The sequence below is a fragment of the Amblyomma mixtum genome, chromosome 3 (assembly GCF_055824585.1).
Source record: "Amblyomma mixtum isolate Tamu chromosome 3, ASM5582458v1, whole genome shotgun sequence".
NCBI classification, from domain to species: Eukaryota; Metazoa; Arthropoda; class Arachnida; order Ixodida; family Ixodidae; genus Amblyomma; species Amblyomma mixtum.
In genome coordinates, this window is record NC_143014.1 from 315,033,440 (window position 1) to 315,052,004 (window position 18,565).

The following is an 18,565-nucleotide window of genomic DNA, read 5'->3' on the forward strand; positions in this document are numbered from 1 at the left end:
GTTCTGTGCGTAAGGGCAGAAGTTCAGTCGAGATTAGACTTAAATCAGAGAGCTGTTAGAAGATTAGCACTAGGTGCCCACGGCAAAACCACAAACGAGGCTGTACAAGGGGATATGGGCTGGGCATCGTTCGAAGCACGGGAAGCTAAGAGTAAAATACTATATGAAGAACGCCTGAGGAAACTGGACGATAACAGGTGGGCAGCTAAGGTGTTTAAATACTTATACAGAAAGAGCGTTGACTCAGAGTGGCGGAAAATAACTAGAAAATTATCCAGTAAATATGCCGGTCATAAGGACGGAGAAAGAAAGAGCATTAAACGACAGGTCAAAAACGCGGACGTTAAAAATTGGATTAATTCAATGGAAAATAAGCATAGTGTAGAACTATATTGATACTCGAAAAGGCAGATCAGGACAGAAATCTTCTGTGATAACTCAAGAGGCAGTGCCCTACTTTTTGGATCTAGGTCAGGGTGTCTTAGAACTCGCAGCTACAAAAAGAAATTTAACGAAGAAGATGACACATGTGCAGTGTGTGTGGTAGATCTGTGGAAACAATTGAACACCTCATACTCAAATGTGATGGTATTCATCCGGATGTCGATGCAGGCACAGTCACTCTTCCTGAGGCCCTAGGGTTTAAAGATAACAATGGTCATGTTAATAAATCTGCAGTGGAAGTTAGCAAGAAGCGATTGGCTGATTGGTGGTTGAAAAGCAGAGATGTGACATAAGGGCAGAAGTGTTGGAAACCGTAGGTAAAGAAGACGGCGAATCTTAATGAGAATTGAAAACACAGTTGAACAAAAATAAAGAAAGAAAAGTTAGGTATGGTGGCTATTCCCACCGTCCCGTTTCAAAAAGGGCGCTCCTATCCATCCATCCATCCATCCATCCATCCATCCATCCATCCATCCATCCATCCATCCATCCATCCATCCATCCATCCATCCATCCATCCATCCATCCATCCATCCATCCATCCATCCATCCATCCATCCATCCATCCATCCATCCATCCATCCATCCATACATCCATCCATCCATCCATCCATCCATCCATCCATCCATCCATCCATCCATCCATCCATCCATCCATCCATCCATCCATCCATCCATCCATCCATCCATCCATCCATCCATCCATCCATCCATCCATCCATCCATCCATCCATCCATCCATCCATCCATCCATCCATCCATCCATCCATCCATCCATCCATCCATCCATCCATCCATCCATCCATCCATCCATCCATCCATCCATCCATCCATCCATCCATCCATCCATCCATCCATCCATCCATCCATCCATCCATCCATCCATCCATCCATCCATCCATCCGTCCATCCATCCGTCCGTCCGTCCGTCCGTCCGTCCGTCCATCCATGCATGCATCCATCCATCCGTCCGTCCGTCCGTCCGTCCGTCCGTCCGTCCGTCCGTCCATCCACCCATCCATCCATCCATCCATCCATCCATCGGCCAGCGATATGGCAATAAAGTTTCTATTTCTTGGCGCTTGTTTGTGCAAATATCACTAACACCATGCTGTCAATCACTGCGCGCATAACGCCAGCCAGCTCAGGCACGTTCCGTCCCGGATTGACCAGAGGGTGTTAAAGCGTACCCTGATGCGGTCGCTGAAACGTAAGTCCGAGAAGAAGTTACAAACTCCTTCCCCAACTTGTACATCTATAACAAGATGTCACCAACACAATACAGAGCAAACTGCCCCTGGTGCGGCGACACACCCACACTATACCACATCACATGGGAGTGCGAACGAAATAAAGCATTCCACCAACACGAATTCCCGATTGCGGAGCAATAGGAGAGCCGGCTCACCAGCAGCGAGCTCGCGGCCCAAAGGGCCTTAGTGCGGCACGCTACTGATGCAGCGCGACTCAGTGGAGCCCTGGACTAGGGGCCCAACCTTGCTGAAGAGAAGCCTCAAGTCGCCGGCGCCACGAAAGACGACGGAGGCTTCGAATCCGCGAATCTCTTAAAAGATCTAAATAAAAGTTTTCTACTACTACTACTACGATGTACATTTTCGGCGCCGACGCCTACTAGACTGAGATGAGCATTCGCTTTCGAGGTCCAGTACCTTTCAATTTCTAATGGTTCGAGCGGAGGTCTCAAGATGCAGTGTACCTCCTGTACTGGCAGAAAGCACATAACAGTGCTGAGACTGGAGAAATAGATCGAAACTAACACTTGCGCTTTGTACTTGTTTCGTTCCCTTTGTCTAGTCTTAGCGGTGTTACACCCTTTCCGCCAACAGGTACCAGCTAGCCCGTATCAGACTACTTCAAAAGGTTACTCGTCCAGGTTACTCGTCCCCGATTACATTAACTACCGTAACAATGGCCAATGATGTCTCATGAGAACAAACGATTTTTACTGATTTTTATCTTGAGAATCACATAAAACTCACTCATCTGCCTCAAAGTGATCCCGTCTGTACGAATGTGGTCGAAAAGGTCGTCAGAGTTTACTACTACTGTAGAATCTAGGTATCAAGTACCCGCCTTCGCCAATCTTCGTGTGAAGTGCGTAGGTCTAGTTACGGGACAATTAAAATTATAACTCCCATCATATGTATGTTCGAAGGTTAATGTTTTTGCTTTTCTATCTGATAAAAGACCCGACTATTGCTCGGCACCAAGCTAAAGCGTTCACAACGACGTCAATTACGTGTCGAGGTAGCAAAGTGGCTTTTGCGTCCTGATCGTAAGGGAGTGGGGTGGATTCCCGCCCGACCAGCCACATTTCGTTCTAGGCGAAATGCAAAAATAACCGCTTTCTGTGTGACGTCAGCCCACAATAAACAAACCCAGATGGCCTAAATTAATCTCCACTACGCGTTCCCTGACCGCCCACATGTCATTTAGGGACTTTAAAGCCCACACTCAGAGCAACCTAGTACACGGTTACCGAAATAAGCCAGTGAGAGTAAGGCAGTTTTCAGGCCGATAAAAGCATCAAAAAAGGTAATCCATTTGAGAGAAATCTTTTAATGTTTGAGAATAGTTTCGAGCCAGGACGCTTGGACGTGTCTGCTTCCGTTTGTCGTCACGGTGCGCGGATGAACGCATTCTCTAAACTTCCGGGGTGACCGCTTATGCTTGTGGGCCGCGTAGCGAAGCTGCAAATTATGACCCCTGGTGGTTCAGATCCATGAATGGTTGCGGATGCAATTCCGCCTGGCTTTCTAAGATTTTTCAGAGCTGGAATTGCTATTCATTCTACGGCTAGTCCAGGATTGGTGGCACAATGACAGTAAGTCGTCTGGCTCATGCGCGCTGGAGCCCACCGTTTTACCTCGAAAGCAGCTAACTGAAGGATTCCGTGGCAGTTTTTGTACCGCATACCCATCTGCTACCCCTCGTCTATTGTATCTGTATTTATTACCTACTTTCAGTATTTACTACAAGCTCGAAACTCTTCCCAGTACTTGTAATGCATATTCTTCAATTGACAATGTTCACGTTTCTACTAAGGGGTTCTGAATCAGATTTTAAGCTTGGATAGTAGTAAAAATAGCGGTGGATCCGATGAGATACGCTATTCCTTTCTTTACAGTAAGCTGTTTGGACTAGTAGATACGTCATTACTATTCTACAAAATCTCTATCAACCGACACAGTTCCTACGTCATGAAACCTAGCGAAAATTTTCCCCCTCCAGAGACAAATCCGGTAGCATGCAGATATTGTCCCATTATACATTATATCAAGACAGAACATCCATGTAAATTGTTAGAACATGTTAACTTGAAACATAACAGCTTTCCTCAAGTCCGACACTTTCCGCAGTAATCTTCACCATGGCCTTCGTCGTGTATTGAACACCATCACACAATTAGCTGAGTTATGTAATGACATCTGTCTTTCTTTTGATATGGGTGAGCAAGTTGAAAAGCGATTATGCACTTATCGAAGTGATCTGACACTGTTCCTCACTGAAAACTCTTCACAGCTTCAACGCTGTATTGAAATGCCCTGGTCTTGTAGTTTCCTTTCCTAACGTTCAAAATATGTATACCTCTATTCTACATCATCAGTCATTGACGTTTCATTGGGCTTAGACGTTCAACAGGATTCCATTCGGGGCCCACTTCTTTTCTTCTTCTTCATAATGATCGACTTCTTCATGTATCTATTAGCATAAGCCTGCACACTGAGATTGTGTAGTTTATTATACAATTATTTAACGCTTGGATGATGACCATAACAAGTATTTGTCAAATTTCTGCAAGTGGTGTGCCACATGGCCAATGACGATTAATTTCTACAAAATGCTTTCATGTCATTCTGCATGCATACGTCTAATTACTTGCTGACATATTGGTTCAAAGACAATTAGTTAAAATGAGCACTCGAGTACAAATACCTCGGCGATACCCTGCGCACAGGGTATGTCCTGATTCCTGATATGAAAGACATCAATGAGATTTTTATCAAGCTCTCCAAAGTCTCGGATACTTGCGCCGCACTTCGGTGCGTTGGTCCAGCAGACGTCCCTGATTCGCCCAAACCTGGAATATAATTGCGTCGTTTGGAAGCTTGAGGAAGCAAAAAAATTGGAATCGGTTAACTAAAAAGGCGCTTCATTTTATATTGCACAGACGTAAACAAGGCCACTCACTTTCTTATCTGTCTGACTTTAAGCTTAGTCTACTTTCTTCACGTCGCCCACGCTGGATGTTTCAAGTTCTTGCACACGTTATTTAACTCTCCACTCTTTGAATCAGTTAGGAACTATTTATATTTTTCTAAACCATCATCATTAGGAAGCCCTCATGAACTTAATATTTCGCCTTTAGTCGTCGTAATGCTGTGTTGAGATGCAGTGTTCTTTTACGTGCACTATAGAAATTTCGAGCTACGTGCCCTACCCAACTCGAGCTCTGTCTTGGAAAGGATTTTTAGAGTCTGTGATTTGTAGCTGACATGTATTTACTGAGCAGTTTCCTTGTGCTTCCGTAGTAACATATACGCCCACTACCAAACTGTTGCCTTATTCATCGATTTCTGAAAGCCTTTTTACACGGTCCTTCACTCTAAAGTGTTGTGCAAACTTTTCATCTTCCATAAATCCCAAATTATTAATTTGATTGCCGATTTCGTCTCACATGCTCCCGCTCTGTTCCCTTTAATTCTGTTTATTCTTGAGTACCTCACCTAACTTGAGGAGTGTCCAACGGCCCTGTTCGTCGCTGCTTTCATCGTACCTCATATATTCCTGACTTTTCCGAATTGTTTGTGCATTGCCTGTTTACTTAGGCGATGTCTAATGCGAAGCTGCAATATATGACAAAATGGTGGGGGGTTTAACATTTCTAAGCATGAAAAACACGGGCCGCCGCCTAAATTTTGGGCGGGACAGAACCCATTCTGAGGGTGTCCTATGTCTGTTGCGAAAGCGGGTAAACTCAGTTTTGAACTTTTCGAGAGTCGACCGACAAAATTTTGGCGGTGGGCCAACTCCTTTTTATTCTATTTCAAAATACTGCAGCTCCATGCAAGGGCTTGAGCAGGAGTGGTCTACACAAGATGCATTACGTTATACAATTTTATGCACCAAGAGCACATAGCAAGAATAAAATACAAACGCAATACCTCCGCATGGGACAACGACTCAATTGCAGGCGCGAAATCAGAAAGCGATAATAGACGTGTGTGGCCCTGTAAAGAGCTCTAACTCAAAACAGTACCTAGAAAGAAGCTGTATTTGACAGCGTTAGTGCGTGCAAAAATTGTTGGACATAAAGTTTATAATGGCCCTTAGTTGCAGACGGTTGTAAAAATGAGATATGGTTACCAACAGAAAGGCAGCACGCAGAATGCACTATACAGCGGAGAAGCTTTAAGGAATCAGTTTTCCGGCGGGATGTGAGCAGACTTAAATTTAGGGAGGACATGGTAGATGAGGGTGAAAAAAGATAGCTATAGCAGCGGCAAACAAGCAGCTTTCCGTGCAGATTACAGTTTATTACTTGCACAGTGCTGATATGGATTCCATGAATTTGAAGACTATTCAATTTCCCGCGTTACAGATCAGCAATTTAGTCTTTTAGGAGCTACCCGTGTGGTGCGCCTCAAGTAACCAAACTGCTTGAGCGCTTTGAATGTAATGTAATCGGTGCGTTTTGATTTTCACATATTGGTTTTTATTGATATTGATTTTTCACATTTTGATTTTCACACCATTACTCCAAGATTTTTGTACTCCTGTACCCTTTGCAGTAATGAGTATTCGAAAGAATAATGTGATAGGGAGTTCGTAAAAGACATAACTGTTTCGGTAAAACTTATCTCCATCTGCCACGACTGGTACTAGGTACAAAACAGCGCGAAAAGACTCATTCAGAAGAAGGTGCTCATCGGCAGTGTGAATAAGGACGCAGTCATCGGCGTATAAACTGATGTTAGAGGCTACAGTGTCAGGAAAATCGTTAATGTAGAATAAAAATAGCAAAGGGCGACGAACAGGGCCGTTGGGAGCTCCTCAAGATAGGTGAGGTACTCAAGAATGAACAGAATTAAAGGGAACAGAGCGGGAGCGGAGTGAGACGAAATTGGCAAATTAATGATTTGGGATTTATTGAAGATGAAAAGTTTGCACAACAGGTTAGAGTGAAGGACCGTGTCAAAAAGCTTTCAGAAATCGATGAATAAGGCAACAGTTTGGTAGTCGGCGTCTATGTTAAGAAAAATTTTGGCAGTGGTTTAGCTCTGGTTAAACGTGGAGAATTGCGAATGCAACGACGAGAGGGAGATAGGCGATGGAGAGCGCGCGGCGGCTCCGGCACGCTAGCTATGCGCCGCTGCTGCGCATGCGCAACTGGCGAGCGTGGCGGCGGCGCCTCTGATGGCTACTCCGACGTTCTCGGCGCGCGCAAGCGCGGCGGTTGTGGTCGGACACGTCACGTTGGCGACGCTGCGCCGGGCTGAAATTCGACCCCCTATGCTCCAGCCGCGGCGACGCGAGACCGCATGCGCAGAAATCCATTCGTCCGGCCTCCTGCTCTCCGAGTAGCGGCTACGCGCTCCGTAGACGACGCGAGCGGTGCATTCTCGGCTCGCGGCTTCGATGCGCCCGGCGCAGTATAGGCACATGTTCCATTTTGACGCCAGCACCGTCAGAGCGCTCCGGAGCCGCCGAAGACGTCGGTGGTCAAGCGGCGTTGGAGTATAGAGGGTCTCGCTTTGGCCAACGTGACGTGGCAGTGCCGCGCACGCGCGCGTAACACAGCCTTGAGTCATCCGCGCAGCGACGGCGGCGGCGCGCCAGCTGTGCGCCGTGGGATGTCACTGCTCCTCGTGCATGCGCAGTACGGCCTTTCCTCGGCTTCGAGAAATGGCTCGGCGACTCGCGTAGAGTTGCTTTCGCCACAAAATGTCATGTGAAAATTCACTTAAATGCGTCACTGTAATAAATCCCCTATACGACCTGCGTTGAGCCCTGGACACAAGATTACTTGCTTCAAGAAATTCCCAAATATGCTTATAAATAATGTGCTGTAGGACCTTAACTGAGTATGCTGTTGAAGGGAAGGGCCTATAATTAGAAAGAAGTTGCTTGTGGTTGGATTTAAAAAGTGGAAGTTCAGTGGCGAGTTCTCATGAGGAAGGGACAATGCCGGTTTTTGAAAAAATGATTGAAAGATATGGTAAACAAAGGGAATAACGTGCAAGGTAAGTGTTCGGAATACAGTCCGATCCAGCGCATTTTTCTTTTTGTGTCAAGGCATAAAATGAAGTTTAGAATGCCACGACTGGTAACCTATTCAGCCTACAATGGAATTGAAACGGGTTCTCATTATGAGATACATGACGGAAGTCAACAACCAACAAAACCAAGAAGCTGTCTTTTTTTTATTCTGTAGATTTCGTCAATGGGTGAACAAATAAGAGCAGAAGAAAAAACAACTGCAAGCCGCCAGCTGGATCAGAACCCACGACCTCTGAGTTTAGCGTTCGGTGTTCCACCATCTGAGCTACGGCTACGGCTGTCCAGTTTCTTGCTTTCTGGGGCATTTATTTATTTATTTGTTTATTTATTGAAAGTACCTAAAGCGCCCATGAGGCATTATTGTAGGGGGGATATTACTATATACAATAACACATGCAAAGAAGATATTGGAAAACATGTCAGCAAGGATAACACAACGTATTAAAAGAAGACTAAATGAGTTTACAAGTAGTATGAGTGATGGCACAGCGCTGGTAAATGCGCGAGACCTGGAAAAAAATACATCAGATTATCGCTTCAACATCACTTTCGAAATCAGGTGCACAAACCACATCATTCGGAAGCTTATTCCAGTCCAGGATTGTGTTAGGGAAAAACGAATACTTCAATACATTAGTGCGGCATTGATGACTATTAATCTTTTTCGTGTTATCGCGTCTCTCCGAAATGTAATATGGCTGTTTTAGATAAGTGTTTTTATTAATACCGGTACAATCATTGTAAATACTTTGCAAGAACTTCAGCCTGCAGAGTTTTCTTTGAGTTATTAAAGTCTTCCAACCAATACTGTCGCGAAGTTCGGAGCTCTTTATATGAAAATTAAAATTTCCAGTCACAAACCTTGCAGCGCGTTTCTGTACCCTTTCTAACTTGTCAATGAGTGTACCCGTGAAAGGGTCCCATGCTTCACATGCATATTCTAATAAAGGCCTGACATTTGTTAAATGTAATGTTTCATTTAGTACCTGGGGAGAGCTTTTGAAATTCCGTCGGAAAAAATACAAAAGACGAGAAGCTTTGTCAGTTATCATGTCACTGTGGGCTGTCCAGTCGAGGGATGCTGTGAGTATAACACCAAGATATTTAACCTTATCAGTAGTTTGGATAGTGTCATGGTTTAAAAGGTACGATCCAAGAATTTTCTTTTTTTTTGTAAATTGCACATGGAAACACTTAGATACATTCAATTCCATGCCCCACTTCAAGCACCACTCGCAAATTCGGTCAAGGTCAGCCTGTAATACACAAAGATCATCAAGGCACGTGACAGGGGAATACAAAACGCAATCCTCAGCATATAGTCTGGCAGTGGATCTGAGGCCGACAGGTATGTCATTGATGAATATGAGAAACAGTAATGGTCCGGGCACCGAACCCTGTGGCACTCCAGATAAAACATCCACAGGCGAAGATGATGCACCATTGATTACCACCTACTGCTGGCGTGTCCTTAAATAATCTTTTAGCCAACCGAACAGATAGTCAGGGAGACCAAGGCATGACATTTTTTTTAGAAGAAGGTGGTGCGGCACAACGTCAAAGGCCTTCTTAAAATCTAGAAAAAAGCGTCTATCTGAAAACAGTCGTTTATCCCGGATACAATGTCATGAATGAACTCAGTTAGCTGCGTTGCACATGACAGCACTGATCGAAAGCCATGCTGTGCGGATGTGAAAAAACTGTTGTCTTGAAGGTGTTTTACAAGTCCACAATAGATTATGTGCTCCAGGGTTTTGTAACAAACAGATTGCAAAGATATGGGGCGGTAATTGCAAACCTGGCTTTGTGAACTGGTGTAACATTGGCTATTTTCCAGTCTAGAGGTAGTTTCGCGGTCTGTAGTGACTTGTTGAATTAAGTAACCAAAAAGGCACTGATATGTTGTGCACAGTGGTTTAGAATATAGTTAGGAATGCCGTCAGGACCTGGTGCGGACTGCGCATTTAGGTTCTGTAGCAATGATTGGACACCTTGATCGGTTATAACCATATCTGGGATTGCATTAAGCTGTTCCTGCTGTTCCGTAATTGCGTCTGAGCACCAAGCTGAGAAGACGGAATGAAAATATGCATTGAAACACTCTGCTCGGACTATGTCGTCATTCAACAGATTATCGCCATCCCTGATGGCCGGAATACCAACAACATCCTTTTTGTTGCATTTGATAAAGTGCCACACTTCTTTTACGTTCGTTTTTAGTTTGTCTGCCAATTAGGATAGATACAAGCTCTTTGCTGCCTTTAATTCGCTCTTAAGGTTTGCAGTCAGGCTTCTGAAGATTCTGAGTCAAGTTTCGGTTATCTGCAGTATAACCGAAACTTGAGAGTGTACACCCCCGCCACCCTCGTCAATAGACGCCTACGTAACTTGTCCTATTTTACCGCGTGGTCCCTCTACCATGTGATTTGTGTGACACCACTTGCGGCTTTCACCTGATGTTGCTGTCACACTGTTTACAAGGCAAATTAAATGCAAAATGCATATACATTTAAAATTAATCCTAATATAATGCGGCTTCATGAACTACTTGAATGAAGGCGAACAAGTGCTCACCGAGCGCCCGAGACACCATTCGCTTCGGCGTGAAAGTTTTCACTCTGCTCGAGCGGTTGCGGTTCCAGGACTTTACATGGAGAGTTTGCTGCCACGACACATCTGTTTGTCTATGTATACTGCAAGTCTCTATATAAAGCGTAATTTTAGCCTACCTTGTTTTGCTCAAGAGCATGGAACAATCCATTGGGAATTATCCGTGTAGCAAAAATGACGTTAGGCGCACACGATGCTTCACCCGTGCGGTCCACGTCAATCACGCAATTGAAGCAATAAAACAAACAACTTTCGCTGGCATTAAGTTTGGCAGACGCGCTAGTTGGCTGTCTCGCTTTAAACAACCACGCTGGCTGGGTGCATCAATAGCAACAAATAGCACACTGCAATGTGCGCGGTTTTAGCCAGACGGCTTCGCAAAGAATGAATGTGGTGCTTGAAGCATAAAGCAGAATGCGAAACGTACACCGCTAATTTTGTCACCTCTTCCACACCATCTGTGACTCGTCTCAGAATGTGTCACTGCTTTCATGTAGCGCATTTCATGCTTACACGTACTCTCCACGGCGAGATAATGCAATTTCTTTATTTTTTACATGAATATTCCAACGAGTCGTATTCTTTTCTTGTGTGTGTGTGTGTGTGTGGGGGGGGGGGGGGGGGGGGAAGGGGTGTTCTCTGACGACTTCTGAAAAAGCATGAGGTCACTGATATTAATTTTTGAGGACCTTGGACAGGTGAGATAGGTGATAACGCATTTAAGTTTCACAGGTGCCTGCGTCTACCGATCGTTCTTTTCTGAAACAAAGCAAGAAGTGAAAGAAAATGATGAGCGATCGACAGGGCGCTACCGTTCCAACCTAGTTCCGCAGATGGAGTCGGTTAAATACCTAGGTGTTACGACCACAGTTTGGACTGGCGGCGCCATGTTAAGAACAATGCTAGTAAAGGGGAACATGCTCTGGGCCGGTTGACTCGAGTAGGCAATAAACTTAGACATGCGTTGCGACACGTTGCTGTTTCTCTACAAGGCTTATATGCAACCGATTCTGGAAATCGGCTGCGTGCTGTTCTCTGGTAGCGCAAACTACAAGCTGTAGCCCTTGGCCTTAGTGAAAAGGCGTGCCCTACGGCTCTGCCTCGGGCTCGGAAAATCAGCTTTAAGCGCTCTCCTTTGTCCGGAAGCCCGTATCTCCGATCTATATTCCCGCATGGAACTTGTCACGGTGCGTACTTTCCACAGGTCCTTTGACCCGGCCCACGGCGTTAATACTCAAAGTTTTCTATCCCAACCGCATTTGTTTTTTCTCGAATTGTTGACCACGTTATCAGCTTCCGCATGTTAGGTTCACGAAAAACCTCTTAGCACCGCTTCAGCTTGATTTGATATCTTTGCAACGAGTTGCTGATACACAGGCTGACCCCGTCTTCAAAAACGAACATATTTTTCCGTCCCATGTAAAACATATGCCCGCAAATATCCGATATGGTCTTTTTTCTGAAGACCTACAGAAAGACGTACCAAATATTTCATTGGCATTCACCACCGTACCTTGGCCGATGCCCCCTCCTGGGTATGTGCCATGTTTACTGAGGTAAACAACGACAACAAAAATTCAGGGGGCACTTTGACTGTCTAAAGTGCGCAGAGGTGAAATCGATTTAAGCACCACTTTGACTGCCTCAGTGGCACTGGTGACGTCATCACTGGATGACGGCAGACATAATTATGGACTAATTACTAAGTAATGGGAAATTAATGATTAATGGCTAATTACTGAGTAATGACTAAATACTAATTGACGGCGAATTAATGACGCTTAAGCTTCTCCTTTAGGAGTGGAACGCGACAGCGTGTTGTAGCGCTGCCAGGGAGTTCACGGAACGCCACCACCCGTTCGGCGCGATGCCTTGCCCGTTGGAAAGACCTTCGAACGCAACGCTTTTTTAGCAAAGGAAATGGCGCAGTAATTTTCCGTCAGTGGCCGTAATGAAGAAAATGAAAATTGTATTTGAGGACAGGGAATTACGAAGTAACTCTCGCACATATCTCGGTGCACACCCGTCATCCAGGCGCTGGCCGTAACGCCGGACGGAGGGGAGAATGAGCCATTAAAGGCTTTCGCCTTAACAACGACAGGGCGCACAGATGCCGGAAACGGGGGCGAGCCGCGCAGGAACTTCAGCGTCATGCTTCTTCCACAAAAAATCCTCCGTCGCCTGCACTGACAAATTTCTGGTGAGTAACGAATGACCAGATGGTAAACTTGTAGCGATGATTGGGACTACTTGCTTAGGCGCACGTTCGAGTGTCATGTCCCATATTCTGCGCTCTGAGAGCCTTGTAATTGGCACGGCTCACCGTTCGGAAAGCCTGTAATCATGGGGAAGCGTCATCTCGTTTACACATGACCAGGGAAAATTGAGAGAGTTTGACGGTATATATTCAACCACTTTTCCTCTGTCATCGAATAGAAATGTCTGCACCGAAGTTCCGCCACAGTCATGAGCACCAGGAAAAGTTCCTCCGCGAGAGGGAAACTGTCAGCAGTTCAAGTTTTTCATAACTAAACAAAGATTATATTAAAAAACCAAAACTACATGATAAAAGATTAGGATGCGTTTGGCTTGTTTTATACTGTCGAACACAAAAAATATGACTTCACTGCTTTCAGTGACTGTGGTTCATGGGTTGTTGTTGCCAGCTGCTGCTGATTTGTGTCCGACTTTAGGTACACGCGGTTCTAACAGCGGGGCAGTCCGCCGCCTAGTGCTCATTAGCTGAACACCGTAGCAGTTCAGCCTCGGGCTTCTGTGGGCTGGATTAAATTGATCTTACGTGAGGGTTCCAATCTCGCGCTTTGGCGAAGCGTTTGGGAATTGTATTTCTCGCCTCTGTCTAGTTTGCTCGTGTTGTTTGTGGAGCCTTTGGGCTGCACGCAGTGTTCACAACGAAAAGGTCAGTGGTACTGCGTAGAAGGAAAACTTAAAGCGTAATAAGATTTTCATGTCTTCTAAGTTAAAAACAACGACCACTTTATATTCTTAATTTTTTTTTGTGTGGCATCCTAAAGTACAACATACTATATGGATGAAACCTTGGGCACTGCGGCACTTCAACACACGCGTCTCAGTTAGCTTCGTCCGTATTGTTGGTATCACCGGTAGCCAGCCGCGAATTAGAGAAAAACTTAATGGGTAAAATCAAAGTATTCTATTTTCACAGGCTGCGACATGAGAAATTTCAATAAGAGGCCGTGAGATGGAAATTACGGCAATATAGACATCTCGTATGATCGAGGCTGTGTTTGAACTAACACTAAAAATTTCCTAATTTTCTTTCCAGTCTTCTTAGAACGCAGTATGTTTGTCTGTTAAACATCCAAATGGTCAACAATTTAATGCCTGGCATTGGAAGATTCCGATTCTTGGTAAAATGGAGGTACACCTGACACCTGTGTATTGATATTCAGAGTAAAATACCACACAGGTCAACATACTCCCGATACCTTGACAGTGTGTCTCAGCGATGCCTGCTGCTTTAACATGTCAAATTCCTTAACCGCTAACTGTGAACGACCCGCAAGTCGTTGTTCATTGCTAAACCACAAGATAATGGCCGACTTCTTGCAAGGAACTATCCTCAAGCGTCTTTCACTGCTACATCTGCAGCCGCAGTCTAATTTCTCCCTACGGCAGGCTGAAAATGGTGGCCGTTGGAGCCAGCTCATCGCCTTCAAGAACCGGCTGGTGGTGGGCCCCTGGAAGCATGCTTTGTTTAATCGGCTGGAAGCCCCAGCTGGGCCCTAGCTCCAATGGACCGAGGTGCACATGCGCCGCAGCGCCCTGTGCTTCCCTCAGATCCCGCACCAGCGCTCCGGACGGCTCACGCATTAGTACAGCCAAGTCGCCAGGCGCAGCGCTGCCAGAAGCCATCTGCTGCGCCGCTTCACGTATGCCATCGCCATCGTGCTCTCGCTGGTGCTTCCCCTGCCTCGCAACGAAGCCAGGTTAGTGATATTCAAGTGCTAACTGCTGAGGTGCACTTTGTCGCGACCGGTTCACATAGCGGCGCTGAGCGTGAAGTAGCTTATCCACCGCTTAGTGTTCACGCAAGGCATGTACACGTTTCCAGGTGTAATTGCATGAATAATCAATGGCAGAGTTTCCGCGATTGTTTGTTGACAGTTACACAGTGATACGTGGCACTAAAAAAAAAAGACGTGCGGAAGTTGCACGTATGGTTTACGACTGATCACTTGCGTTGCGGACGCCCTAGCCAATACGCGGCAATGTTTAGCGCACAGAATGGACTGGAGCACCATATTAGTCGAATGATATACCGCAGGTTCCCGTTGCGATTATCCTGTGGACATCCATATAGAGGGCGTTGACAGAAAGCCTATCACTAATTTTTGAAAGTAAAATTTTTTACATAAAGAGACGGCTTTTGAATCAGCAGCATCAGTGTTGGCGGTTGCCAGAAAAGACGCTTGTCATATTTAGTAGTAAAGTGAATAAAAAAACTCTAATAGTCAGTTTTTTAGTTATTACCGATTGCATTTAGAGGTTTTTAGCTGCCCAATAGTGGTAGCCATGTCAGTTGTTTAGGATTTAGAAAACGCAATTACCCTCAAAGTTTCATCATTTCTCGCACAATTCAATAACCACGAGCAGGCGGCGCGCGCAAGGCGCTGTACACCAAATCGCACCCCTCCGCGGCGCTATACCACGTGATCATCTCAGCCCTGCCCCGGCTGGAGCAGCGAGAAGCGCTGAACACCTGAGCGCAGGCGTGTAAAAGCCGGTGACCTGGCAAGTTCACAACAGCAATTGAAAGAGGAATTGTAATATTTAGGGCAGGCCAAACCCAACATTTTGTCCCTGAAACAGAATTTACGCTTTGTAGCACTGGACCTCCTATACATTGATTGTCACAATATTTTAAGTACAACCCAGCAGCCATGTTTCGTAGTCGCGACCGCTGGATTCTGAACAGCGTGCTCTTCCTTCATACTCTTCTCACGGCGAATACTTCTGATCTATGCACCTATAAACCAACTGAAACTGTGTTGGAATCAGGATAGTTATTAGTTACATATGAATCAAATGAACACTGACTCAAACTGTTTTGTTGCCCAAGGCATTCGGCCTCGCCCATGCATGGATGGCTCTGTCTGGTATAGCATTTTTGTGTGCTGAGTGAGGACTGTAACTCTATCCGACCAGGCGGACTACGCGGCGTGGTGTCGACATAATAACTCAGCCTTTCGGGAACAATTCATTATCATAAGCGTAACTATTATAAGTTAACTGCAAGGCAAATACCTCCTCAAATGACCTCCAATCAACACTTTCCGACGTCAACTGCAGTCACCTTATTCGGCGAATGTGTTTCTCCGGCAGGAACGAGTACTCACAGCAGGCAGATGACGAGGCTTCGGTAGGCGATTACAATCAGGAGCAGACAGTTTGTCCTGTCTTGCATCTCATTGGTGAAATTGGTATGACAAGTGGAAGTTGTAACCAACTGTACGAGTATTACCTCTCGCTCTTTCAAGGAACTTGAGACAAAATAGGCCAGCTATTGTTCAGATCATTTGGAATGCGGAGATAAGGTCTAGGAAGTTTTTCCCTTGTGATATGAACATAGGCTTCTATACCCAACAAAGAAAAGCATGAAAGCGCCTCACGCTGCCAAGCTCCTCTTTCGACAAACTAGAACAGAATAAAAGTTGGTGTTACAATTCCTTATTTTTCTTGCGACTGTGGGGTTCACGTCGTTACTGAGGGGTCAGGGTCTGTTGGAGATCAAATTAGCACAGAAATGCAAATTCTCAGAAATAGGTCCCTTGCCTCAACCGCAAATATGACAACAAGATGGCATAATTCCAGGTCTCAAGAAGAACCTGTGTCTGAAGCATATCCGCAGTCTCTCCCTTTGTCCAGTTGCACGTGACAAATTTGCTAGGGACCTACAATGAATATGCCAGTACATCCCGTCTTCAAGGTTCAGAAGATATTTTCTCGAAATTTATTAGCGAAGCATATATGCGTGCACTTTCTACGATGTATTCCCCTTTTGTTCATTGCAAGCTAAGAATGAGAAAACGCTCCATCTCTCATTAGTAACACTTTGAAAGCGGTGATGCCCTATAACATTCGCTTCATCTCCTCCCTGCTACGCATCAGGGCGACCTGTATAAGAGGTGTAGACCGATAACTTCAAGGTTGTTAATAGAGTATTCATGCACTAGACTGTAAACTGACATCCTCTTTCTCTTGAAGTATAATTTAAGTTTGATGTTTGATGTCCTTTTACGCTTGACACCGTCTGATGTCTATGGTTAACCGGAAACTAGTTCCAAGAAATGGGACTGAGTGTTGAGGGTGTAGGTGTACACAGGGCACACACAATCAGAAAAAAATGCTTTGGCTGGAGGTACCTGGTTTGTTCTGGTGATTTTATGGTTGTTGTGTTTGTATTTTTCTTCATCTTCGTTGTTTCCCTTCTGACAACTACCTGTTTCACTGACTTTCAAAGACGTACAATGGTTTGTAATTCCGGGTGCTTTTATGCCGGATGTAGTTCTGTCAACTATTTTTTGCCACTAAGTATTTGCGAATTTATTTAGCAGACTGCCGCTAAGTGCATAGCGAAATCCAAAGTTTTCCGGCACGCACACGAGAGGGATCTTCCTTTTCCATGCTACAAGCGGCCAAGTAGTTATATATGAGAAGGCAGCGGAACTACTTCCGTAGTTTGCCTGCTTATCTGACTGCCGTTATCAGTCATCTTGTGGATTTGGTTGACTGATTCTTTTCACTCGGAAGATGCCGTTACTTGGAGCAGAAAAATAGACGCACCACTTCTCACTCTTTAAGCATGACCTCGTAGATCTGCGCTTTTGGCAGTTATAGCTTTCGTTGAGATTCGAAAAAGAATACCTCCAAAACGAAAAACAAGTTCTAGCTTCTTTATCTGATTTCCGAACAAGCTACATCTAAGAAGAGGACCGCGGAAAGTATATGAGCTCGGGTTTTACACAAGCTACGTTCTGAAAGCTGTTGACAATTCTAAGCCATCATCAAACGTCATATTCTGGATGTTTGTTCGCCCAGACTGAACGCTTCCTTCAGCATTTTCTATGCCAGCGGTGGCCCTCCTGTTTCCACGCAGCGCTGGCAGTAGGATGAAAGCCGGGAGCAGGACATGGGGCACGCGCAGTTCCCTCACCACCGCAATGGATTGAGCCTCCGAGTAGCGCCGTTCGACGACTTCCAGCTGGGCGCCGCTCGTGCCACTGCGGAAAGCCGTCGTATTGCAGAACTTCCGCGACCCAGCCTGTCCCTCAGCAAAAGCATCTGGTGCGTATATTCGGCAGAAGCCGAGGGCTTGAGACGTCGTACTTTTTTGCTGATGCTGCGTTAGGAATGTAGAGATTTTCTAAATCTCAAGAACTGCAGTGAGTGAGCATGGCCCGCTGACAAAGTGGCGGTTAGGGAGAAGGTGAGCGTAGGAAGCATCAGATATGTAAAATATGAGCATTCACACTATCTTTTTTGGATCAAAGTGATACGTAACTTAACCACTGCCGATTGTCCCGTCTGCTCATATTCCTGCTTCCAGAAGAAAAAAGCGCTGTAAACCCTTCATCTGCTTAATGACCGATGACACTTCAACTTTTGGTACACCTCTGGCGTGTCGAAATAGCGCAAGTGCTTGAACTCCCCAATGATATGAAGGTGGTTAACGTGTACCTTGGTACTGACATTAGAAATCTCGCCTGGCTAAGGCGAGAGCGAGAAAAACAATTTTGGTCACTTAATTTTCTAAAGTTGGGTAAAGCAAAGCAAGTTTTACTTATCGCATAACCTGATTTTTAGATTAATTTTTATGTGGTTTATCTACGATCAGGTGTCGTTGCAGAGCAGGCCAAGCTGTGGCCTCTGCGTTTTCAAACCAGTCATCGCGCGGTGCTAAGCCGGTTGCTCAGCTTGTGTTTGAAGACGCCTGCAATAGCAGCGGCGCTGTCCTCTCTCGCCCGAAGGTTGCGTATTTCTAAAAGCAACCTTTTGCCTAAAATAGCCAAGGGATTGTCCGGATATGCTCTGCGCCTTAAAGTACACTTCTTTGCCACTAGTGAAATTAAGTACCGGCAATGTCACTGACGCCGTTGATACAGCTAGTCATCAGCGGCATGCTGCTATCACTCTCCGGCTTAGGTTTAATTTGAGTTCAGGTTAT

The 18,565-nt window shown here is 45.4% G+C and overlaps 1 long non-coding RNA gene across 1 annotated transcript in view; it reads left to right on the forward strand.

Moving 5' to 3' along the window:
- Window positions 1-17,680, forward strand: part of LOC149355664 (uncharacterized) — a 36,790-nt gene extending 19,110 nt beyond the window's left edge. The window contains exons 3-4 of the long non-coding RNA XR_016289742.1: window positions 14,017-14,327; window positions 17,498-17,680. This is a non-coding gene — a long non-coding RNA (uncharacterized LOC149355664). The remainder of the gene's footprint in view (window positions 1-14,016; window positions 14,328-17,497) is intronic.
- Window positions 17,681-18,565: the final 885 nt, after the last annotated feature.